This window comes from Camelus bactrianus, chromosome 10, assembly GCF_048773025.1.
Source record: "Camelus bactrianus isolate YW-2024 breed Bactrian camel chromosome 10, ASM4877302v1, whole genome shotgun sequence".
Classification (NCBI taxonomy): domain Eukaryota; kingdom Metazoa; phylum Chordata; class Mammalia; order Artiodactyla; family Camelidae; genus Camelus; species Camelus bactrianus.
Genome location: NC_133548.1, coordinates 29,355,316 through 29,377,365, shown reverse-complemented (window position 1 = coordinate 29,377,365; position 22,050 = coordinate 29,355,316). Strand labels below are relative to the sequence as shown.

General features: G+C 39.0%; 1 long non-coding RNA gene across 2 annotated transcripts in view; it reads left to right on the top strand.

The window, feature by feature from the left end:
- The window catches only part of LOC123619576 (uncharacterized), a 68,233-nt gene that overhangs the window by 25,185 nt on the left and 20,998 nt on the right, over positions 1–22,050 (top strand). The window lies entirely within an intron of this gene.

Sequence of the window (22,050 nt, the reverse complement as noted above, 5' to 3'; positions counted from 1 at the left end):
TGGATCCATGTTAACCTACGTGGATCATGCCAGCCCTGCTTACTGAATGGTTCATCTTTTCCCCAGTGGTCTGCATTGACTTCATCATGAATCAAGCTTGCATGCATAATTGGGTTTGTTTTTAGACTCTATTCTGATCCACCGATCTATCTGTCTACCTCAGGACCCATACAGTATCTTAATCATTACAGCTTTATGAGTCCTGAATCTTGGTAAGGCAAGCCCCTCCATACCTTGTTCTTCAGAAGTTTCTGGTCTATTTTGGAACTTGTTTCTCTTCCATATAATTTTAGAACCACCTTTTCAAGTTTCTCATAAAATGCACTTGGATTTTGATTGGAATTACATTGAATCTACTGATAAATCTAGAGAAGCTGGCATCTTTATTGAGTTTTTCTATTCAAGATTTATGGTATATCTCTCCCTTCATTTATGTTGTCCTTGGGTGATGTGCAATAATGTTTTATAATTTCCTCCATAAAAGGGTTTATATTCCTTAGAAATTTATACTTTATGTTGACATTGTAAAAAGGCAACTGATCTGCTAGTAAGTAGAAATGCATCTGACTTTTCTATATTGATACCATATTCAGTCACTTTGCCTAACTCTCTCATTAAGTAAAATGATTTATCTGTAGAAACTTTTAGAATTATTTAAAATACAATGATGATCTTTTTTCTTACTTTCTAATCTTTATCATTTTTATTTCTTTTTCTTATTTTTACTGTACTGGCCTGGATCCACAGTAGATTCAGGTGCTAGCGAAACTCTCTGTTTTCTTCCTAATCTTAAAGGAAATACTTTCAACATCTCAACCTAAAATGTATTTGCTGTATGTTTTTGTAGTTGCCTTTATAAAATTAAGTTCCTTTCTATAGTAAGAGTTATTATTTCAGCTGTCATTTCTATAATTCTTACTTGTGTCTCCTTCTTTCCTTGTTTTTCTAAGACACTATTAAAATATAGTTGAGATACAATAAACTGCACCTGTTTCAAATGTACAATTTGATAAATTTTGACATATGTACAGTCAACTCGAGCAACTCAGTTGGAAAGCACCCATAACTTACAGTCAATTGTCCATGTCCATAGTTCTGCATCTGTGGGTTTAACCAATCATGCATTGGTGTAGTACTGTAGTATCTACTAGTGTAAAAAGACTCACCTGAAAGTGGACCCATGCATTCTTTTTCATTGCCAAGTAGTATTCCATCATATGATAGACAACATTTTTTTTATTATACAGTGATGGACATTGAGCTGTTTCTAGGTTTTGTCTATTAAGTTTCCTTGAGCCTTCTTTTGGGTTGCATTTAAGTTACTTGAAAACTATTTGATCCTGTTGGTCTTGCTTTTAAGCTTTGCTATGTGGGACTACAGAAGCATTTATTCTTGGACTGATCCTACCCCACTAGTGAGGCAAAGCGCTTGTGTGTGCTCTACTTGGTGGCTGTGGTTATGAGGTTTTGGACTCTGGCTGGTAGAAGTAGGAACTATTACCAGCACTACATGAGCCTTAGGGATTATAGCCTCTAATCCTTTTAGGTGGTTCTTGCCCCAGCCTGAGGTAGTTTCCTCACAGATATGCACTGATGGGTGCTTAGCTGATAACTTTAGGGAGGATTCTCTGCAGATTTCCAGGGTCCTCTTTCTGTGCAGCTCCACTTTGTCTAGAACAGTACCCTGCCATGTCCATCACATTAACTCCCCCAGACTTCCAGCTCCTTCACCTTAACTCAAGCCAACTGCTGCTCTCAGCCTGGGTTCCACTTCCCTGCATGTGGGCTGGAAATTCTCTTCAGGTAGTAAGTTAAAGCAATTGCAGGGCTCACCTAGCTTGCTTACCATCTCTTGGAGATCACCATCCCTTGGAGATCACTGTCTTTCATTGCTTGATATCTAAAGTCTGAAAAACTATTGTTTCGTGTTTTCCCCCTATTTTTCAGTTACTTCAGGTGGGAGAATATCTCAAGTCCCTGTTATTCCGTCCTTGCTGGAGGCAAAATTCTTGAACAGTGTCCTTATGTCTTTTGTGATTTTTAACTGTGAGCTGCAAATTTTCCCTAGAACTTTGGAGACAATTTTTTGAGGCTTGATTTTGAACTGATTTCCTTCAGAAAGGATTTATATTTGCTTTTGTCAGTGACTTGGAAATATAATCAGTTAAGGACTATTTTAAAATTAAATTCTTCATTCGAGTTGTGCAAACAAGTGTATGCTTATAAATTCTCAGGGGCATATTCCCCACTTCCACTCGACACAACTGTTGAGAGAAGAAAGGAACTACCTCCTTCTGCACGGTAAGCTTTGTTTCTTGTTGACCTTTATACAGAGATTTCAGCCTTTGGAGTCCCAGACTTAGGCATGTTTCTTCCACTGGGAACACTGTGTGGTTGTTACATCTTGTACCCCACGCTCCATGCAGCCATCAAAAGAGAAACTCAGCATCTCCAGGGTTCAGAAAACCGCAGAACAAAAGCCAGCTTTGGGGCTGGTTTATCACCCAGATAAACCTTCTTTCTTATTGTTCTAGGTATCTGTAGATTCCTTAATTTCATGTCAGTTCAGCAATTTCTTTTTAAAATTTCACTCTTGAATTTTAGCTATTTCAGTTGCAGGATGTCTATTCTGCCATGCTGATGGACTCGGGACTCTCACTTGTATCTTCAGCCTTTTTTCTTTTTCTACAGGCTCCTCATCAGCCAACAGCACATTCAAGTATCTATCACACTTAGAAAGCACTGGTTTAACAATGGATCCTGTCTCATAGCTACAGCCTTTTCTCACACCTGCCAGATTTTAAAAAGTGTTGTCTACACCCATCTGTTTCCTAATCTTTAATGCACACTCTAACCCACTTCTTCCAAATCTCCAATAAAACTGATCTTCAGCAAACCAACAGTGATGACCTCCACCTACTGAATTGAACAGTCATTTGGATTTATTTTACTTAACTAATCTATAATATCCAGCACTTTGGAGCATTCTCTCTTCTTTGCCTTTTTTTTTTCACCATCTTTCCTAATTCTTCTTCTGCCTCCCCAATCATTCCTTCAGGCTGGATCCTCTTCCTCTATCCATTTCTTTTTAACACCCTGCAAAAGCTTTTCCCCAATTTTCTCTTTGTAGCATCATCTTTTGCCAAGTCTTGTGAACCAGACACTATAAACTAGTTGGCAACCCTAGAGCCATCCTTCTTCTTTTCTACCCTCATAAGTAAAAGTACCATTTTTAGCTAGTACCATACTGCTCAGAATGTCTTATATCCCAATCTTCCTAGCATTTAAATAGAACCATGTGACTAAGTGAGGGCCAATGATGTAGAAATGTTGTCTGGGATTTCCAGGAAGATCACTTAAAGGAAACTGGTGAAGCTGGGTAGGGGCTCATCTCTGTGCTTCTGTCTCTCCTGCATCTTCTGCCCTGCAACATGGATGCAAGGATGGCTGGAGCTCCAGCATCCATCTTGGAACAAGAGGTGACTTTGAAGTTGGAAGCTATGCCATAAGAGGATAGAGCAGAAAGATAGGAGCATAGGTCCCTACTGACCCCATAGGGCCATATCAGCCTAAACCATGTACCTCCAGACCACTTTTATGGGAGAGAAGTAAACCTTTGTGTTTAATCCTATGTTTTTCTGGAGGACAGGGGTAGTGTTGTAAACAGCAAGTCTAGGCCAAAGTAATATATCTGCCAACTCTTAAGCCTCAGTCATCCTAGACACTTTCCTTTTCCTTATCTTTCACATCACACAAATCCTGCTGATTTTGACCCCTAAATGTCTCCCAAATCTTCCCTTACCCCTCATTTTATACTACCCAAGTCTAACTTCCAGGCCTCAATGTTTTTTGCTTAGACAAACACAGCAACTATTGAAATAAGTCTTCTAAACCATAAGCCTGTCTTGTCTCTCAACCATTTAAAACCCACATAAGTTCATTATCTATGGAATAAAGTCTAAATCCCTTAGCATTGCTTCCTTGGCCCTTCATAGTCAGATACCTGCCTTCTTTTCCTTCCTTTCCACTTCAAACTTTACTGCCAATAATATATCTTATATGATGAGTTCTTATATATTAAACACACCGAGTAGTTCCATGTCTTTATGCCTTTGTACACATTGTACACGTGGGATGCCTTTCCCCTTTTCCTCATCAGACTCTTTTCATCCTTTAATTTCCAATTCATATATAAGCTCATTCAGCTGTTCTTCGATGTCCTCCATCCCTCTCCCACATTTCCTCCTCTCTGCCGTCTCTATATCTTGCACGTATTACTGTCACTGAGTTTGTTATGCAATATTTTTTTGTTTATACTTTTCCCTTCCCTCCTATACAATGAGTTCTGAGGATGGGGAAAATCCTCTACTAATCTCTGTATGCCCAGCAAACAGTAGAGTGAAATGCCTAGCTCATAACCTTTGTTGAAAACTGTGCACTGAAGAAATGAAAATGTTTTAAGAAAGTTAGCAGAAATCAGTAAGTGAAGCATAGTAATTATGATAACTCTCCAGAAAAGACATTTTTCTCTAAAGAGTTGGGTCATGGCATTCTAATGAATTTGATATAGACAAAAAATCACCAGTAAGATGAGAATAATAAAACATCTATCTAGAGGTGGCGTGGAGTGAATTCTGTGAGCTTTGCTCATGGAGGATTTAGCAAGGTGTTTGGAACACAGTAAGCCTCCGCTAGCTTTAGCTGTCATGATTATGATTATTATTGTGTGATTCTGTCATAGAGCACCAAGAACATACTATGAATGTTAGAGAAACCTTCGTGTGGTAGGAAGACAGCTAAGACACCTTTAAGACTCTGTTGGGAAATAGTTTCACAAATGTAAAAAATAGGGGCTTTCCTTCCTTAAAAAAGAGTTTACTACACAGCTTCTTGAAGTGGTAGTTATTGCTTGAGAGTGGACAATAACCATCTATTTGCATGAGACCATTTGGTTGTTGGCATTGAAGCCATAAAGCTAGCTATGTGACCCGCCTTTGTTTTCCAACCTGCACGAGGAGCCAAAACTCTGAATCGACTTCCAGAACTCAAACCATATTTCCAAGAAGTTGAGCTTGGGTGTTTGCTTGCATTTTACATAAATGTATGGATAAACGAAGCAATGTTTTAGCAGGATAGGAGAGGAGCGTGCGTGGGAATTTAAACAACAGACACATTGTCTAGGTTTTCTCTGGTATGAGGGATTAAAGGAATGATCATAGCTTCACACATACTGCATGTTTGTGCAGTCATTATGCTTTACAATTGGTTCTGGTTTCCCCATTAATGCCAACAATTCTTTTTTAGAATGTGATAAACTTTTTTGGCTTCAGCTTACCAGTTCCAAACATTCCTTGGCCTTTTTATGCTTAATGATGGAGTTTTAAAAGCTATACTTTGTAGAACTCTGGGGTGGGTTTGTGTATGTGTGTGTTTATGTGTGTGTGTCTTAGAGCCACGGATAGGGCTGGGATACAGAAGAGGAAAAGAGAAAATGGGGCTTGAGGACTGACTATATTTTAAACATCAACTCACACAGCTGTCATTCATCATCAAAAAAGATAAATTTTAAAAGGATGCAAAGGAAGAACAGTTCCAAAACATAGTTTTAAGATCCTTACTGAATTTGTTTAGGTGACAACAAAACCTGGTTGCACACAGACATGTAGAAAACATGTCTAGATCTGATTGTCATTCTCCGTCCTTTGCTAGGTACATCCATGGGACTGGCCCCGATGAGGGAAAAGTAGCAGCAATTATTTTGATGGATCATATGCAACAGGGTTGAAATCAAACTTGCCCCAAATTAGTTTACTCCTTTTTGATTTCACTTGGATGTTTAGGTTTAGATTACCCTAAGTAAGCCCCAGAAACCTGGTAATTTTTTTTTAACTCCTGTCCTTCTCCAGTATTTATTAGTAAAGGCATCATGAGAAAAGGGAAGAATTACTATTATTCTGATTCATTGCTAACATTTCCCTTTCTCTAGGTACCAATATCGTAGTATTATCAATGCCTGGTATATGTCAGGTGTTGTGCTAGGTATTTTGAAACCCAGTTCTACTATCAACTACCAAGTTAGCTTTCCTACAGTAATGTTTTCTTGAGCATAAAATTGGAGATAATAAAAGTACCTACATAATGGAGTTGTAAACACTAATTTAACATAAAGTGCTTAGAATTAATGCCTGGTATATGGTAAACACTCAATAAATGTTCATTATGATTTGCTATTATTTAAATTCATCCTCAAAACTACCTTTTGAAGCAGATATTTTAATCCCATTTCACAGATGAGGACATTGAGGCTCAGAGGCAAAGAAATGGGCATAAAGTTACTCAGCTAATAAACCTCATAGCTGGAATTTGAACCCATTTCTGCATGCCTTTGAGCCCCATGCTTCACATAATGCTATACTCCTTCCTCAATCTGCTAACTTTTTATTCTTGCCTTGGGCATATGGTTTTAACCCCTCTGTGCCTCAGTTTCCTCATCTGTAAAATGGGGGATAATGATAATGCCCACTTCTAAGGGTTATTAGAGTAAGACTTCAATAAATATTATTATTCTGATGTTTGTCCTAGTGATGACATTCTTTTCTAAAACTTGGGGCTACTCTGAGCCTTTTTATGCAAGTTCAGGGAAAAAACATGACTAGCTACACAGTAAAGTGATGACCAGTTTTAACCTCATCTTTCACTCAGTGACATGATCATTATAGTAAAGGTCCTTTTAATCAGCTTAGCATTTTATTTATTTCTAAATTTCTCTTTGAACGTCTCTTGGAAGAACCCTAACATCTTTATGTAAGAATAACAGACTCAAACCACCTGAAATAACAAAAGTGGGGAATTTTTAAAGGGGATCTGTTTATTCTGGAATACCATGAAAGAAGTCAGCTAATTCAGCAGATTACGAGCTTCAAAGCAGTTCATCTTGACCAACTTGGAAGCCCAAACAGTCCTCACGGTCAGCATACAAATGTGAAATTAACAACTGGCCTGACAAGTACATTGTAAAAGTTGTATGGAAGAGAAAAGACTTAAGTGGGGAACTGGGGAAAGAGGGACCGCTTCGTTTTGATGGGAGCCTCGTTTATGACTGCTGACTTGCCATTTCAACAGCCATGGTTAGCACCTGATGCTGTCCTGTCTGGCTTAAGTTGTTACCCCTGGTTGGATTTTTTTTTTTTCCTAAAACAGATTTCATCTTTCTTCTCTTAAATAGCTAAGTATTTCAAATGACATTCTGAAATCCAGAGGACAGAAGAGGGCATTCTTCAAAAATAGGCTTGTCAGAACTAAAACTTATAAAGACAAAAAGTAAACTCTTACAAGAAGTTAAGCATCAAATCTTTGTCAAAGAATTGCTTATCGTATATGGCATCATCTGCTCTTGATTGTACACATTACTGGAGGGGACCAGTGACCCGGATGATCCAAAAATCATTTATTTGATATTGGAATGTGTTTTTTGGGGGGGGGTGTATTTACATTTGATCCTGGGTATATCTAGAGTTCTGGGGATTGGAAATGGAAACAAAACAAGGAGGTCACATTGTTTGATTCAGAGAACCAGGAAAAGCCATCCAGATTCTCGACCTTGAACTTGCCCCCTGTTCTGCTCTCGGTTCTGCCAGGATTTGAGACTTCTTTGCCAGACTACCAACTTTCCCTTTTTCAGCCTGCAATGTTTGTGACTTACAGCTTCCATTAAGTGAAGGAGAAAATGGTGTTTGGGAGTGGAAAAGCCTTCCCTTCTAGTGCCACTAGGGCCGTACCATGTGTGAAATAAAAAAAAGCAGAAATTGGATGATGTGAAATGGGTCACTGCGCTCTGTACTCTCAGTTTCCTTTCTGCACAGGCTGATTCTAGTGAGGGTTAAAGGCAGTCCTGGGATCAAGCCCTCAGCCTAGCCTGTGGTACATATTTAGTTCTGTAGAAACGACAGCTCCCTTTTATTGGCTTGAGATTGAAGGGAGCTCTGCTTCTGCCAAATCACATGGTGAATTACCAATCTATAGAGAAGAATTCAATATAATCCCACAGGAAAAATAGATGGTAAATATCTTTGCAGAATAAATGAAAAAATACCATTGCTCCACTAACCAACTGGAGCCTACATAAAGTGATATATTTTAAAAGTGCAAAAATGTCAAAAGGTTAAAAGGGAGGAAAACACTGTAGTGCAGATGAAAAACACAGCCAGAAAACGCCTGATTTTTCTGACAAGAAGCCTACGCTCAGTTGCTTGCAATTATTCACTTTTATTATCCAAAATATAACACATTTGTTTTATTTTAATTACTTGCAAGCAGCAAGCAATGTACTGTGTCACTTTTCTTTGGTGATCGTTTCATGATATTGCTGGCTTACTTGTTAATGGTTTGTTTATTTAACTCCCAGGACACGAATGTCTGCATTATCTGATTGCAATACCTCTGCTCAATCCATCCCAGAACTTCTTCACAAGAGCAAGAAATGATGCAGGGTTTTAAAAATATCGCTAAACACTAATTATAACTTGGAAGGTGTCATGCAGTAATTCTTCAACTGCACTTTCTTCTCTTCTGCTTTCGGACAAGAAAGTAGCATTTCATTACCTAATTCTGTCTAGGAGTAACTTAAGTGTTAATCATAGTCAGTAATGTTTTTCAATGATTTCATTCTGTTTCATTTCAGTGATTCTCAGGTCAGTTGGAATTTCTTACATTTCTAGGATTTTAATCCCATGCCATTAAAACTGTGCAACATCAGTAACATTCATTTGTGTACTCATGCAGAAAAAAATTAACTTCCCAAATATTGAATTGAAATGATCCTTCATTAACAGTGTGACTTAATTGGGGATTGTCCCTATATCCAGCTTAAGATGAACTTCCAACCAACCTGAATTATTCCAAATGAAGGAATTAGCTCCTTCTGAAATAATTACAGTGGTTCTCAAAATTTAGAGTACATAACACTCCAGGAGAGCTTTTTTTAAATGCAGTTTCCTGGACTCAACCATTAGATCATATTAGTGTATAAATTCAGAGGTGGGATTCAAGGATCTCTGTTTTTAACCAACACTGTAGGCAATTCTTACATAGGTGGTTTGCAACACATATTTTTAGAATCACCAACTTATACTAGTATATTGATTAGATTTGAAAAAGGAATTTAGTGGCCATAACATAAAACTCTTTTTTTCAACTTGCTGTCTGTTAATCCTAATCATAATTATACTGCAAAGTGAATTTAAACACTTTTAAACTTGTTCAGCTTGATACTGAGAAGTCAGCTACCCTTAAAGGGGCATTGTGTTTTTTTTTAACATCGTGAGTCACTACTTCAAATATTTATTGCACGCTCATTACATATGCTCTGCACTGAAGCATATAAAAAATAAACACGACTAGATTCTGTTCAGCGGGGCTTTATAATCTAGTTAGGGAGGCAAGATACAACCATAAAGAGGTTAAGTTACTTAGAGTGAATGATTAAATGGCAAATAAGGGGAAATCAGAGGGGCACTGATAGGGATGAAAGTGAACAAAAGGGCCTCCCATGACTGCAGGGACGGGGAGAGGGAGGTAACACAGACCTCGAGGTTAGAGAAAGTCAGAGGAGTGACTACATCGGAAGGATTACACTCTTGGACTGCCAGAAACACATGACATCTCAGCAATGCATATTTGGCTTCAGAGTTCAGAGATGCCAACCATAATTAAACCCAGATGCCTATACAGAGTCACTGCTCACTGTAAAAGGGGCAAAGCTCCAGTTTTCTCAAAGGGTCCAATTTTTGAATGTCAAAAATGGAAGAAACTAAAAAGAAGCCTCACCCATAATCAATATGTATCAGAGAATGAACAAAAGTGAGGGAGAAAAAGGCAAGAAGTCTGATGTAGAGGCACATTTTTAAGAAAAATGGAAAAAGGTTTTCATTAATTAGTCAAGTTTTGTGCTGGAACAAAGTGCAAGAATGGAGAGGGGATGGATATGCCCACCCTCATGACACAGACCAGAAAATGTCAAAAGAAGAGCCAGGGGCGTGGGGGGCACATGAGAAAGCAAGTGAGTAAAGCAGGCTTGGGTGGGAGGCAATGGGCAGTGGTAAGATCTGTGGCTGAAACAACCCAAAGTCCATAGAAAATATCAAAAATACGGTATTAATTCAAACAAAATCCTGTACATGAATATTCATGGCAGTGCAATTCATAATAGTCAAAAGGTTAGAAACAAGCAAATGTCCACAAGATCCTATGAGCAGATAAACAAAATGTGGTAAGTCCATACAATGGAATATTTTCAGCCAGAAAAAGGAAAGAAGCACTGATGGATGCTACGTTGATGAACCCTGACAAATTGTGCTACGTGGAAGAAGCCAGACGTAAAAGGCCATATGCTGAAGACTCCATTAACATGAAATATCCAGAATAGGTAAATCCAAAGAGACAGAAAGCAGATTGGTGGATGCCGGGGGGGTTGGGGGGGCAGAATGGGAGTGACTGCTTAATTGGAACAAAGTTTTATTTGGGGTGATGAAGGGTGCTGAAACTAGATAGAGGTGGTAGTTGCCCATTAGGAATTCAGTACAATGGGAATGTACTAAATGCCACTGAAACGTTCACTTTGAAATGGTTAACTTTGTCCTGTGAGTTTCATCTCAATTTTTAAAAATCTATATTGTTTCATGATTTAAATTACTAAAGATAGATTAATTTAAACAACGATTTGGTTTCCTGCCAGTGGTATTTTATGAGGGATTGCACTGAATCTGTAGATTGCCTTGGGTAGTATGGTCATTTTAACAATATTAATTCTTTCCATCCAAGAACATGGTGTATCTTTCCATCTGTTTGTGTAATCTTCAATTTCTTTCATCAGTGTCTTACAGTTTTTTGAGTACAGGTCTGTTACCTTCTTAGGTAAGTTTATTCCTAGGTATTTTATTCTTTTTGATGCAAAGGTTGTTTCCTTAATTTTTCCTTCTGATAGTTCATTGTTATTGTATAGAAATGCAATAGATTTCTGTATATTAATTTTGTATCCTGCAGATTTACCAAATTCATTGATGAGCTCTCTGGTGGTGTCTTTAGCATTTTCTATGTGTAGAATCATGTCATCTACAGTGACAAGTTTTACTTCTTTCTTTCCAATCAGATTCTTTTTATTTTTTTACTTCTCTGATTGCTGTGGCTAGGACTTCTAAACTTTTATGTTGAATAAAAGTGGTGAGAGTGGGCATCATTGTCTGTTCTTTATCTTAGAGAATATGCTTTCAGCTTTTCACCACTGATTATGATGTTAGCTGTGGGTTTTTCATATATGGCCTTTATTATGTTGAGATGTGTTCCCTCTATGCCTACTTTCTCGGGTGTTTTTATCATAAGTGGATGTTGAATTTTTATCAAAAGCTTTTTCTGCATCAATTGAGATGAGTGTATGGTTTGGTTTTTCTTCAGTTTGTTAATGTGGTGTACCACATTGGTTCATCTGTGGATATTAAAAAATCTTTGCATCACTGGGATAAATCCCACTTCGTAACAGTGTATGATCCTTTGAATGTATTGTTGGATTCAGTTTGCTAATATTTTGTTGAGGATTTTTGCATGTATGCTCATCAGTGTTATTGGACTGTGATTTCTTTGTCTGTGTGTTATCTTTGGCTGGTTTTGGTATCAGGTGATGCTGGCTTCATAGAATGAGTTCAGAAGTGTTTCTTCGTCTGCAATTTTTTAGAATAGTTTGAAAAGGATAGGTATAAATTCCTCTCTAAATGTTTGGTAGAATTCACCTGTGAGGCCATCTGGTCCTGAACTTTTGTTTGTTGGGAGTTTTTAAGTTACAGATTTAGTTTTGGTACTGCTAATTGTTCTGTTCATATTTTCTATTTCTTCCTGGTTCAGTCTTGGGAGATTATACTTTCTCAGAATTTGTCCATTTCTTCTAGGTTGTCCATTTTATTGAAATATAGTTTCTCATAGCAGTCTCCTATGATCCTTTGTATTTCTGTGTTGTCAGTTGTAACTTCTCCTTTTTTTCATTTCTGATTTTATTAATTTTTTTCTTGATGAGTCTGGCTAAAGGTTTATCAGTTTTGTTTATCACTTCGAAGAACCAGCTTTTAGTTTTATTTTCTATCATTTTGTTAATCTGTGTTTTACGTACTTCTGTCTAATCTTTGTGATTTCTTTGCTTTTACTAACTTTGGGTTTTGTTTGTTATTCTCTCTCTAGTTCCTTTAGGTATTAGGTTACATTGTTTATTTGAGATTTTTCTTGTTTCCTGAAGTAAGCTTGAATCTCTAGAAACTTCCCTCTTAGAACTGCTTTTGCTGCATCTCATAGGTTTTGGGTCATTGTGTTTTTATTTTCATTTACCTCTAGGCATTTTTTGATTACCTCCTTGATTTCTTCAGTGACCCATTGGTTGTTTAGTAGCATATTGTTTTGTCTCCATGTGTGTTGTGTTTTTTGCATTTCTTTCTTGTAGTTGGTTTCTGTCTCATAGTGCTGTGGTTGGAAAAGATGCTTGTATGACTTCAATTTTCTTAAATGTACTGAAGCTTGTTTTGTCGTCTAGCACGTGAACTGTCCTGGAGAATGTCTCACGTGCACTTGAAAACTGCTTTTGGATGGAATGCTACTATATATATCAATTAAGCCCATTTGGCCTGATATGTCACTTAAGGCCAGCATTTCCTTATTGGTTTTGGGTCTGGGTGATCTGTCCATTGACTTAAGTGATGTGTTAAAGCCCCTAAGTGATGTTACTATCAATTTCTCCTTCTATATCGAATAATATTTGTACCTGGCATTCTTTGATAAGGAAGATTTGGCCCGCCCACCCCTCAAATTAATTTATTAGTTATTTAATTTATTATGGATGTGGATCCATGGATATTTATTTCATTCTTTTGATTATAATCCAGTGTGCTTTTTGTTTATTTGTCACCCCAAATGTTCCAGCTTCGGCACCAACGGCTCTTTCAGTTTGGGCCCTGTGTCCTTCTGACATGCTCTCATCTCCTCCTCCCACCCTTACTTTCTGATACCACTTGATGTTCCAGTCTTATCTTACATTTTTTCTGTCCCAGCCCTAGAGGCAAACAGCCATTTGTCCAAGGAATTCTGGCTCCTTTTATTGTTGAATGGCATTTAGAAACCAAGATCTTGGGTGTGTTCATCACTACCAGGTGCCAGTGCTTCTCAGCCCTCCCAAGGAACAGGACTGGAAATTACAGTATATTAACCACTGTAAACACACCTATCTACACTTATATCTGTACCTACCTATTTGTATAGTAAACCCTAACTCCCACCTCCATCCCACCTTTTTGTCACTTCTTTTTCTGACGGTGAAAAACCTGGCACCTGGCTCCCACTATCTACAACATATTTACTTTTTGGTCCAACCCTAGCAAATATGTAAGGTGTCAGGATTGCTAATGAGTATCCCTGAAAGAAAAAAATTTACTAGTGTTTGCATACGCTTCTTTTTGTCTTTATCCTTACAGGATCTAGGCAAAACATTGTTTTCCATAGTTACTAGGTCAGCTCCTTTCTTTCCCTTCCCCCGCAGAAGGAGTCTGTCCTGTATTTGGAATATAGTTGGAGTCACTTGTAATAAAGTTGGATTCGTTCCATCTTAGATTCCCCTGGCATTGTGGGTTCTGGTTTGGTAAGGTGTCTTGCATGCAGTAAAAGTTATTCTTGTGGTGCATGATTCTCTGAGTTTTGAAAAATGCATAGAGTTATGTAATCATACAGTACCATACAGATCAGGCCCATCTTCCTAAAACTCCCATTGTGCAGTGGGGGCGGCATTTTAAATTCTTTATCCAGATTCATACTCCTTTAAAAATCAAATGTGCAATTGACTAAAATAATCATTTCTAGACTAATATTCTTTAACAGTCACTATTTTTTCTTTTTTCACCCAAAGTTCATGTTATACTGCAAGAAATCTCCATGATTTATCAAAACTCTAAAATCCTCTCTTGAAGATACATCAAGTTATCAGTTATTAATGGTATGAATGGATCAACCAAGGTACATTTTGTATCCCCAGTCCATTTCCCAACATGCCTATTTCCATGTTCATTACAGTCGCGGCAAAAACACTCCTATGTTAATCCAAAGAAAATCAGAAAAAACAGGTACAAAAATAACTTTATAATACAAATTACAAATATTAGTATTTTTAAAAAAATTCTCCAGTGCTTTGAATTTGAAGTTTCCATGTTGCTGCTCTGCTCTTGGACTGAGACTGGCAAAAGTGGACTGGAACTCTGCTCCCTTCTCCCATAAAAATTTAACAAGCATTTTTCTATTTCTGTAAGCCAGAATGTGTTCATTGCTTTCCTAAATTCTTTCATTTAAATACGGAATAAATGAGGGTGAACCATTTAAAAGAAGCAGACGTCAGAAGCCAAACAGGTGGAAATGAAGTTAAGTCATAATTGCTGGTTAAAATTCTGACGGAGGTCTTTTCAGAAGCCAAGACATAGAGACGCGCAGTGGCTAGCAGGCCTCACTCGGTGACTCGGTTAGGCAACAGATAGGAATCCTGAAAATATTCAATCTGCAGACTGGGTAGTCTTTTTTTTTTTTTTTTTTTTGTAATCGAAGTACAGTCAGTTATACTGTGTCAATTTCTGGTGTACAGCACAGCGCCCCAGGCATGCATATACATACATATATTCATTTTCATATTCTTTTTCATTAAAGGTTATTACAAGATATGAAATATAGCTCCCGTGCTATACAGGAGAAATTTATTTTTTTAATCTATTTTTATATATAGCGGTTAGCCTTGCACATCTCAAACTGCCGACGTGGCAGTCTTGAAAGCGCTCTCCTGAGCCTATTGCTCCTCAGAAGGGTATAGGGAACTGGAAGTCAAATTTCTACTAGAAATCTTGGACCAGCTTTGAGTAGGGGGAAAAGCTCTTAATCCCCAAGCACATCACCTGTCCTCATCGCCCAAGAAAGCTTTGGTACCTGACCATTGGGACTATGTGTACTAAGCTGGGGGGTCCATGTAGAGAGAGGCTTGAGTGGTGCTGGCTAGGGGTAAAGTGGGTAGAGTCAACCATGAGAAATTGTATGTAAAACTGTATGTGCATATGTGTATCTGTCTGAGGACAGAGTCAACAGATTTCATCAGGTTACCAGAGGTTTCTGAGTTATATATAAAGGTCAAGGACTACCTGGGTTGAGTTCTGGCTGGAGGGTTGGGGTCTCTATAAACGTGCCCAATCTGATTCCTCCTGGGATGCTGCTTCCCAGGAGCAGGTGTTCCACCTGGGAGGAGCTTCACAGGACAGCTGTGGTCCCAGCCTCCCTGGAGTACTGGTCCCACGGTCAGTCCCTGCTTCTTAAAGCATTCCTGGTTCTGGTTTTTATTTCTCCTTCTTCAAACCTTCCATCTCCTAAACTGGCATCTCTTAATCACTTCATGTTTCCTGAAGACAGATGTTGTCTAAGAATGGGTCGTCTGTCGTTTGTTTCCTTTCTGCCCTTTTACATTGGAGATTTCATCTATCCTCTTCAGTCAGTTTCTCCAGCATGTGCCATAATTTCCTATTTCCAAAACATGCTGGGACATTTCTGTTTGGATACATCACACCTTCCTCAAATTCACTAAATGTAAAACAACAACAACAAACTTTTGTGATTGCTTAAAATTACCCTTAAAATTCTTTCCCAATATTGATATTTTATGATTCCAGTTTCTGTTAATTATAATGCGCTCCTCCAAATGACTTGGGTTCAAAATCTGAGTAAATGAAATCAAAGTATTACGAGAATTTTAAATCTAGAAAACTTAGAGAGCAGTGAATCTAGATCCCTTAAAACAGCTAATGACAGTACAACATTGCAGGATAAATGAGACAAGTACACAGGGTCCTTGAGGATGAAAGGAGGGTCCCAACCCGGCCAGAATAGGAAGTCAGAGGAGGCTTTGTTGACATAACTTCAGAGGTGGGGCTTAATGGCTGCTCTCAAAACGTCGTTAGTTAAAAGGACAGGATTGCAGGAGAAGGTAAAACGTGAAGCATTCCAGAAAGAAGCAACAGAAATAAGCACAGGCATAAGAGATGGGAACAATATTGTTTATACAGGGAACTTTCAGAAGTTGGGAGTATAAGGAGTGAAAGCAACAAGGCAAAAGATGAGATGAGGGAAGTAGGGCCAGGTCAAACGGTGGTCCCATATTCCATACAAAGGGTTAAGCCCCTTGGTAGGAAAGCACATATCAGGACGGGGGAAGGGGACATGGAGAAAAAGCAGTGGTGGGGAGAAAGTCTTTTTCAAGTTGCCAGGCTGAGTTCTTCTCAAAGTCTGACACTCTTCTTCCAGGAGAAACATGTCCACATAGGTTGAAAGTCACCACGTATAATGCTCACTGAAGGATGTGTGTCATGCTGGTGAACACTGTGGAGGTGGTCGGGGGAAAGGGGTGAGAAGCAGTGCTGTAGGTGGGGGAGCAGTGTATCAGTCACATTTGCATCTCCCAGAGGTCACCCAGGTCGCTGTGGACAGGATAAACATGAGGGGACAAGATTAGAAGCATAGTGACCAGATAGGAAGCTGAGAGAGCAGTCATCCAAGTGAGAAATGACTGGGGCTGTGGCAAGAGGGATAGAGAGAAGTCAGATTTGAAAACTAAGACATTGGTTTCTAAACTTGTCTGCACATTAGAATCATCTGGGGAGCTCCAAAAAAACAAAAAACAAAAAACTTGTGATTTTATTGATCTGGGATGTCACCTGGCCCTTCGAATTTTTAAAAGATCCTCAGATGATTCTAACGTGCAGACAGGGCGAGGGAATCACTGATCTGGGGAATAAAATCAGCAGAAATCAGTGACTCACGAGACGGAGCTGAGGTGGCGGAGGCATGTGAAGGATGGCAAAGCCCAGCTTCCTAGCACTGGACACGTGGCAGAGCTGGGAGAACAGGACAGGCTGCTCTCTACTCTGGCCTGTTTGCCATTGAAAGTGCTTCTAGATTATTGTCCAGTGTATCTCAATGCAGCGTTCTGTGTTCCTTTTCAATTGTTTTGTGACACTAATACTTGGGGAAAACATGAACCACTGAGACCTCTCTTCCCACATGCTGCCCTAGACTGACTGAGCCCAGCAGGCTCCCTAAGGCAGGTCTGCACCTGCAGGTGTGGACTCCTCTGGTGGGCAGCTCAGGCTGGGGGACTCAACGGCCTTGCTGAACTTTTCTTAGAACTGCACTGCAGCCCAAGATTCTTATTTATTTATATTTATTGAGGTATAGTTGACTTACAATGCTGTGTTAGTTTCTGGTGTACAGCATAGTTTCGATTCTACATGTATATATATTCTTTTTCACTATACGTTATTACAAGGTACTGAATATAGTTTCCTGTGCTGTACAGTAGGTCTGTTGTTTATCTATTTTATATACAGTAGTATGTATATGTTAATCCCAAACTTATAATTTATCCCTCCCCCTCAACTCTTTCCGCTTTGGTAACCACAGTTTGTTTTCTATGTCTGTGACTCTATTTCTGGTTTCATTTTGTATAAAGTTTTCTTGTTGTTGTTGTTGTTGTTTTTAGATTCCACATATAAGTGATATCATATGGTGTTTGTCTTTGTCTGACTTACTTCATTTAATATGATAATCTCTAGGTCCAAGATTCTTCCTCCCCATCCTTCCTTCCCTCTCTCCTGCGCAGGGGTCAGATCTCCATTATAGTCTGATGGCTCTCCCTGCCTCCTCGGGCTCCCTCCCTATTTTCCCTCACAGGCTATTACTCAGATAATCTCTTACATGACCAATTATGTCTTGGGGTCTCTTTCTCAGAGAATCCAAACTAACAGAAGGTTGTAACTTTATTACATTTTAATTTTTCTGTTTGATTCTTATGAAATATGGGAAACAACTCTCCATAATTTCAGCCAAAGACAACTTAAATGAGTTTCCAAGGAGCACACTGGCAAGCCATCAAATCTAATTAGTCAGACCAACCTGGCCAGAGAAAAGCCAAAGTATGTCGGGGTTTTCCTCCATGGAACACACATGGAAGATTACTGCAACATCTTCACAAAGAAACCGGTTACTGTAAAGGCTCCACATCTTGAAAAGACTGACATCCCATAAAACATACACATATCTGAAAATGCTTCTGCAACTTTCAACAACCAAATGTTTTATAAAACAATTGCAAAAAAAAAAAAAATGGCATCACAATGCAGAAAACACCCCAGTGGCACCCATTAGGAATTCCTCTTCATTGTACAACTTGTTGGAAACTTTGTACCCTCATAGAATCTACTGCCAAGGGCTGTAAGTTACTACCATCATCACTAAATATATACAAAATGATACAAGCAGCATCTTCTATGTGTCAAAACATTATATGAGGCACTTTACATAGTGTGTTAACCTTTGCAGCCATCTTATGGAGAAAGGATTATTAAGTCCATTTGTTAGAAGAATAAACTGAGGCTTAGAGAGGTGGACACTTGTCTGGTTCTCACAGCGGAGGTAGCACAGTACATTTTCAAACTCAGGTGAGTGTCTGTTGCTCCCCTGAGCTAGGCTGCCTCCCAGCAGAAGCTGGACATAGCCCACAGGAAGGCCACCTCAAGTCATTTGTTTTCATGTCACACTCTAAGAGGGCATGACGTCACCCTCACCACCCTTACAAGGGGGATGCAGTGACCTAAGTCCACATTCTAAAAACACAAAAATGCACCACACAGAATGTAGAAACTTAGAGCAGAAAAGGGCCTTCGAGATCATCTAATGTCTTCATTGGACAGCTAAAGGATTTGGGGAGCATTTCTCCTCTTTTACTGAGAGACAGACACCCTTTGGCTTTACCTGCATAGGCACTCTGCCTCTCAGCCCACACCCAGAGAGGAGAGCCCTTGGCTGAGGGAGTGGGAGCTGTAGACAGGTTGGCGCTGGCCGGTTGTTTTGGTAAATTTATTCAAACTAAGAAAACATTCCGCTCCCACGCCACCCTGTGCTGCCGCCACCAAAGAGAAACAAAGATGGCGCCCACCTCCCTCTGGCCCTCAGGTGGTGCCTGGGACCAGGAAGCTGGTGGGAAGGGCCAGGCCTCTCCTTTTTTCCAGGTTCTGGCCTAGTTCTCCCAGCTTAGAGCACAGGAGTGAGAAAGGGAAGGGAGACAGCTCTGTGGTTTCTGGGAAAGAAAAGGGCAGTGTTCCTTCCCGAATTTTTTTCCTGCACATAAGGTACCGCTTTCTCCCAACTGACAGATAATTGAATATTTTCCCTTCTCGAGTGTCCCTACCCGCTTCCAATTTTAAGAGGAAATTCAAGATACCACTGCCCCTTTCTGAAAAATTTTCTCTCAGGCAGACTGCCATTATCAACAGTAGTAGGTAAATATTCACTATAAAGCAACTTTGTGCCTTTTCGTTTTTCTTAAGCCAACATATGAATTTAATTTAGAATATTAATGGGCACAGTACACACTTGAATATTATTTGCTGTGTTCTCCCTCTCTGAATAAAGAAAGAAATAATTTCTAGTTTAAGTCACAGTGTAATTTGTTAGCGTACCGTAAACTACTCTTCCTCTGCTTTGTTATTCACGTGGGCCACGAGTACCGTAAGAAAAAAACCTTTGAACTGCTACTGAGATCACTAGCAATTTATTTTTCAAATAAATAGCCCCATCTGTATTACTTTAGATGCTGAGGCCATGGATGGTCTATTTTTATCATCAAACTTCAAGGTTTACTTCCCCATGTAATCCTAAAGATTTTCTTTAGAAATGACTAAGATTTTAGAAATTCCCCTTGTAACTTGGTATTAGTGTGTCCATGGATAGGAGCAGTCTGAGAGTCCCTTTGACGTTCGCAGTCTATCATCTCACCTATCCTTGGTCTTGGAAAGAAGAGTTTCACGTGGAATCACCATTGTTTTAGCCCATTCCTAACTCTCCAGCCACCAAAATGATTACATGCTAAATTTTGTTTATTTGGGTTATTTATTTGAGCCTATCGGTCAAAACTGGGTCTCAGCTTAATCAATTCCTCCTGGAAGCATTTCCTGACCCCAAAGGTTTGCTTCCTCCTAAGGTGCCCTCATAGTTTGTGCCTTAAGGTAAGGACTAGTTTAACAGCCATCTCTGCTAGAATGTAAGCTCTAACAGGTTCAAGAGGAGGTCAGTCTCGTTGACCACTGCACCCCCAGAATCTAGCACAGTGCTAGAAATGCAAAATATACTAGTGGAATAATCGAATAGAGGTTTCACTCATTCCATTTGAACTCTTACGCACCAACTGATATCTTACAACAGCCCCCTCTGCCTTACAACATCCCTCTCTCAGAGGGAGAGCACCCTCCTCTTAACCCTCTTCCCACCTTTCTCATTGCTCTGCCAATGCCTTTGTTCCTTCTTTGTGTCTTTATCCCTACATTCTTTTCTTTTATCGACGCATAGCTGATGTATATTATATAAATTACAAATGTACAATACAGTGATTCACAATTTTTAAAGATTATATTCCATTTATAGTTATAAATTATTTGCTGTATTCCCCATATTGTACAACATACCCTGTAGCTTATTTTATACCTAATAGTTGGTACCTTTTGCTCTCCTACCCCTATATTGCCCCTCCCCCCTTCCCTCTCCCTGCTGGTAACCACTAGTTTGTTCTCTGTATCTGTGAGTCTCCTTCTTTTATGTTATATTCACTAGTTTGTTGTATTGTGACTCCACATATAAGTGATATCATACAGTATTTGTTTTTCTCTGATTTATTTCACTTAGCATAATGCCCTCCATCTATGTTGCTGCAAATGGCAAATTTCCTTTTTTAAGGCTGAGTAGTACTCCACTGTATGTAAATACCACATGTTTATCCATTCTTCTGCTGAGGGTCACTTAGGTTGCTCACATACCTTGGCAATAGTAAATAATGCTGCTATGAATATTTGGGTGCGAGGATCTTTTCAAATTAGTGTTTTTTGTTTGTTTGTTTTGGATATATGCCCAGGAGTGGAATTGCTGGTAGTTCTATTTTTAGCTTTTTTGAGAAACCTCCATACCATTTTCCACAGTGCCAGCACCAATTTATATTCCCAGCAACAGTGTACAAGGGATCACTTTCCTCCACATCCTTGCCCACATTTGATATTTGTATTCTTTTTGGTGGTAGCCATACTGATGGGTGTGAGGTGATAACTCATTGTGGATGTGATTTGCATTTCTGTGATGATTAGCAATGTTGAGCATCTTTTCATGTGCCTGTTGGCCATCTGCATGGCCTCTTTGGAAAAATGTCTATTCACTTCTTCTGCCCATTTTTTAAATTGGGTTGGTTTTCTGTTTAAGTTGAGTTGTATGAGCTGTTTATATATGTTAGATGTTAACCCTTTATCTGTCACATCATTTACAAATATTTTCTCCCATTTAGTAGGGATTGTTATCGTTATTGTTTTCTCAATGCTGTACCAAAGCTTTTAAGTTTAATTAGGTCCCATTTGTTTATTTTTGCTTTTATTTCCTTTGTTTTAGGAGACGGATCCAAAACCTCATTGCTGTGATTTATGTTAAGGGTGTTCTGCCTATGTTTTCCTCTAAGGGTTTTATGGTTTCCAGTCTTAATATATTTAGGTCTTCAATCCATTTTGAGTTTATTTTTGTATACAGTATTAGAGAATGTTCTAATCTCACTCTTTTACACGTAGCTGTCTAGTATTCCCAGCACCACTTATTGAAGAAGCTATCTTTTCTCCATGGTAAAATTCTTGCCTCTTCTGATACTGTGATAGTTATCATCATTCATTCAGTGGATCAGACCTAAAAGTTCTATCTGATTTTTCCTCCTTCCCTTAACCTGACATCCAAATGTTAGCAGTCTCGTTTGCTACACCTCCAAAATACACTCCAAACACATTTCTACTTCTTACCATGTCACTGCTGCCACCTTAATCTGAACTATCATGATGTCTTTCCTGGATACTTCAAAATCCCCCCAGGAGTCTCCCTGCTTCTGTTCTTTGTCCCCAACAAGCCAATTTCCTCACACAGCCAGAG